This window comes from Centruroides vittatus, unplaced genomic scaffold, assembly GCF_030686945.1.
Source record: "Centruroides vittatus isolate TY-2023 unplaced genomic scaffold, ASM3068694v2 contig_14, whole genome shotgun sequence".
Lineage (NCBI taxonomy): Eukaryota > Metazoa > Arthropoda > Arachnida > Scorpiones > Buthidae > Centruroides > Centruroides vittatus.
In genome coordinates this window covers 145,416-150,468 of record NW_027120879.1, presented here as the reverse complement: position 1 = coordinate 150,468, position 5,053 = coordinate 145,416, and the positions used below count along the sequence as shown (strand labels likewise).

Genomic DNA, 5,053 nt, shown 5'->3' with positions numbered 1-5,053 from the left:
GTCACGTGATCGAAAACGAATCACTATTAGGGCTATAGGTGTTCCCGGGATATTAAATACACGACTAGTTCGGACGCTAACTATAGAGAGGTTTCATGTCGACATCACGAGTGACGTCATGAGCATGCGCAATTGTCCAGCGCCATCTTTGTGACTGTTTGTGACTTGTTTACGTTTTGTGTGTGTTCACGTGCGTTTTAACTGGAGTTCTTGTGTTGTTTTTTTCGTCGCGAATATCACTATGGTGATTTGTTGTGTAATTGGGTGTAATGCTAGTTCACTCAAGAACAAAGGAACATCATTTTTTAAAATTCCCGGCATTATTTGTCATCAAGGATCTCAAACTGAGGAGCTTTCACGACGAAGGCAAACTGCATGGCTCTCGAGAATTAACCGGAAAAATTTCGTTACGAATAAAGTGAATATCAATACAAGAGTTTGTCAGAAACATTTCATTTCAATATTTACGTTAATAAACACTAAGTTATATTTTAAAACCTAAAAGAGTTTACTGATTTGCTTATATTAATTTAGTTAGGTATAATGCATTTATAAACGAATAACTAACGTAATTTCAGGCTTTAGCTAGTGCAAACTTATAAACATTACACGTTAAAACGAAAAGCAAGTAGACTTATTATATGCTAGTTTCAACTAGAAAATAAAGGTACTGAACAATTTGAATTAAAAAATTTCCACGGCTGTTTTTAATTAGACTTTTACTTTCAGACAAAAATTCTTACTTAAGAAATACGTAAAAACACGAGTTTAAACAAACAAAAGAAAACATATCTTTCCAAGCAATATTACTTCGCTGTTATTAATTACTTTTACTTTTATATCAGGAGAAACCCAGCCACTTGTTAAATAGTTATGGGCCTCTAAAGATTTATAAGCTTTCATTTGTGACAGGGTGTAGAAATTTGTTGTAAAAACCAAATAGTTTATAATGTCACCAAATTCTACTTTCGGCCACAACTCTTGATATACGACGAAGTCTGATAAACTGGCTTCGTATGGATCGCCTTGACATAACGAAATTTTCTCTTCGTACAGAGCTGCATCTCGTCCTGTTAGACTGCTAGAATAGCTTGCAAGAAAAGAATCTTTTTTAACTTAATCCATGATAATAGAACTGCAGTATTTTTGTACGTTTAAACTAAAAAAAAGACGTCGAATAACAGACTACGTGCAAGCTAAGCGAGCGAAAACTACCACAAAAATGGCGAATGGGCGGAGCAAACGTGTGTTTTATCACGTGACATGCGACCTTGAAACCTCTCTATAAACCATCGTGCAAGATGATTCTACCTGCTCCGAAGGAATAACGGTTTGTTGATAGTTAGGGGACAATCGTTGCCATTCGAGGTCAATAATTTCCCGGGTATGGAATGTTGTTGATTAAGTTGTTTATAACTGGAGTGAACAAATTCAGAAATTTCTAGGTTTTTAACTTCCAGATTTCACACTTACTTAAAACGAAAAATAAATAAATAGTCGAACCATTCGACAACATATTCTTAAGGATAATTTATTGTTAATTATTAATTACGAAAAGAGTCGTGCCGGCCGTCTATCTAACTGCTTTCAGGGAAAAATGTTCGAATTGAAATAATAACCTGAATGTATTCCAAAAAAATAGTTATAAAAACGATGGAGTCAGACTTTCTATTCTTCTTACTTGTAAAATATACGAAAAAATTATATTTTTCTTCCAGTTCTGACTTATGGATATTGTATAACTTAAAAAATGTTTTAATGCATTGCATAAACAATGAATAAAAAAAAATTAAAGTTAAAAAAATAGAATAAAATCAACTTGCAGAGAGAAAAACATTTTTATTTACATTAACAAACTTCCTAAATGCATTTCGCCCTTCATGGAGGGCCTCTTCAGTAGGTTTGATCGTACACAGTTCATATTCCGACAATATTTTGTTAAAAGAAACCACTTATATACAGTAGTTAACAAAGAGTACGGTTAAATAATAGTATTTCTCTTATCTTTCAACATTGTAATATTAATAATTTTCAGATGAATACTAATAAATTATAAATTATTTTTAGAAAAAAAAAACAATGTAAAAAAATAAAATAAAAGAACATTTCGCAATCATTATGCAGAACAACTATGTAAATTTGAATACAAGTGTAGGACTTTCTTTTCGTCTTGTCTCCTACTTTTGTAACTTCGCTTGTGTTTAGTCCAGTAAAGACACTTAATTGCTTACTAAACTAACATTTAATTGTGACACTAGACATTACAATTAACGACATAAACATTGAACACTAAATTTGAATCGTCTCGTCTTAGTGGAAAAGAAAAATGAAGTCCCGTCTGGACTCGTCTTCCGTCTTCTTCCCGCCTTTCCTCTCAAACGTCGTCTGGCTACACCCAAGTCTCGCCCCGTCCCACTCTCGCCTTCGTCCCTCGCCGTCCGATGGCGCCCCGCCTCCCACAACTCGGCCATCCTGCAATTTTCTCCGTCCTCGGAGAGACGACTGGAAAATTAAGAAAAAGAAAAAAACAACACACACACACACACACACAAAAACATAAGAAAAAGTTCTTGATGTCAGTCAAGGTCAATGGGCCATGGCTTCATGTGGTCAGCTGCAGTAACAGTCGCATTAGGCCCCTCATGATGACCAATTTTCTCAACCGCATATCTATCCCTAGGCATCGTCGAGGTAACCTTGTAAGGCCCAAAAAACTTAGGTCTTAGTTTGAGTCCTGTCCCATACTGAGTTCTTTGAATGGCAACAAGGTCGTTAACCTGATATTTGGGAGCTGGTTTTCTCTTCTTATTGTAAGATTTACGATTTTCCTCCTGTAGTTTCAGGATGTTTTGTTTGGCATCTTCTCGGATCTTGTCTCTATCTTGCATCGTAAAATTTAAAAATTCTTCCTCCAAGATCTCTTTTATTCTTAGGTCTTCTTTATTTTTCATTTTGGTACCGATCAAAATTTCGAAAGGTGTATATCTGGTACTACGCGTTGGTGTACTATTGATGATTCTTTGGACGTCTGAAACATATTTGTACCACTTTGTAGCGTCTTCTTGCGCGAGTTTCGCCAAAACGGGGATCAAGATGCTATGCATACGCTCTATCTGTCCATTTCCTCTAGGGATACCTGTGGCGATCGTAATGTGCTCAATCATCTCGTTGGTGCAATAATCGCTAAATTCTTTGGAGGTAAAAGCAGTTCCACGATCCGTGACAATACGAGACGGGTTTCCAAATACCGCTTGTTGGATCCTCAACTTGTCCAAAGCATCTCGTGTAGTTGTTGACTTAACGGGGTAGAACCACACAAACTTAGTAAAACTATCTACTACCGTGAATATGTGCTGGTAGTTTTTGTTCGTTGAGGGTAGTGGTCCGAGAAAATCTACATGGTATGTGCTCAAAGGACTGTCTCCCTTTGGTATAGGATTTAATAAGCCTTCACCTTTCCCCCTTTTCCTATTATATAGTATGCGGTCAACGCAGTTCAGTATGACGTTTTCTATGTGTTTTCTAGCGTTTGGGATATAAAAATTGCATTTTAGAAGATCCTCCGTCTTCGCCGCTGCGAAATGACCTTTCCGATGTACGTGTTTGATTAAGTCAGTCTGCATCGACTTGGGTACAACGTACAGTTCTAGTCCGTTTTCGTATTTGTATAGAACGTCATTTTTCAGCACGTAGTCATTTGTCTCTCCTTTTCCCACTGAATCTTTAAGAACTTTTATATCCTCGTCAGTATCCTGCGCAGACACAATCCTTGTCGTTATTTCGTCGGAAGAGCGCGTAACTAGTAAAACTGTATTGCGGCTTAGTGCATCTACATGTTTCATCTGACTGCCTTTCCTATGGACAACTTCATAGTCAAATTCGTCAAGTAATAAAGACCATCTTGCTAATTTTGGGGTAAGCTCCTTCTTTCCGAGTGTTCGTTGGAACGCAGCACAGTCCGTAATTATTTTAAATTTGGAACCCAACAAATAGTTTCGAAATTTTTTCAAGCCCTCGATTATCGCGAGTACTTCTAACTCGTAACTGTTATATTTTTCTTGCTGAGGTGATGTTTTCCTACTCATATAATTAATCGGGTAATACTTTCCGTTGTCAGCTTGCTGTAGCAAAACTGCTCCGAACCCAAGGCAACTTGCATCTGTATGCAATTCTAATGGAGCACCACGCTTGAAAATATGGAGAACTGGACTTTGTGATAGCATGTCCTTTAATTTTTGGAACGCTTCTAGTTGCTCTGAACCAAATCTGAATTTTACTCCATCCCTAAGTAAATCACTTAAGGGTTTTGCTATCTTCGAATAGTGGGGAATGAATTTCCTAAAATAACCCGTGAGTCCTAGAAAGCTTTGAACATGTTTTACGGTTTTGGGTTGTGGAAACTTTTGAACGGCTGCTGTTTTAGTCGGAGAAGGTCTAATTGTTCCGTCTTTGATGACATAACCGAGAAATTCTACTTCGTTCTTTAAGAATTGACATTTCTCGAAATTAAGTTCCAACCCATATTCTGAAGCTACTTCCAGTACACGCTTCAACTTTTCTAACCCTTCCTGTGCGTTTGATGACGGTATTAGGATATCATCCATATAAATTACTACAGTTCTATCTTGTAACAACGGTCTAAACACATGGTAAATATAACGTTGAAATACGCTTGGGCTATTACACAAGCCAAAAGGAACCTTTAAAAATTCGTACTGGCCCTCGTGTGTAACGAAAGAGGTATACTTTCTACATTTCTCATCAATGTCAACATGGAAAAATCCATTTTTTAAATCGAGCGACGTGAACACTTTTGATTGTTCCAAACGATCTATCACATCCTCAATCAAAGGCAAGGGGAAGTGATCTCTGACCGTTTTCCGATTCAACTTTCTAAAGTCGACGCACAATCTAATTTTTCCGTTTTTCTTCTTGCATAAAACTACTGGCGCAGCGTAATCCGAACAACTAGGTTTGATTATGCCACCGTCTAGCCATTCTTGGATTTGGTCTTCTACTATTTTTTGTTCTTCGAATGACATTCTACGTGGGC

At 37.1% G+C, this 5,053-nt stretch overlaps 1 protein-coding gene across 1 annotated transcript in view; it reads left to right on the top strand.

Moving 5' to 3' along the window:
* The window catches only part of LOC136968125 (uncharacterized), an 82,294-nt gene that overhangs the window by 37,075 nt on the left and 40,166 nt on the right, over positions 1 to 5,053 (top strand). The gene's annotated exons all lie outside the window — the stretch shown is intronic.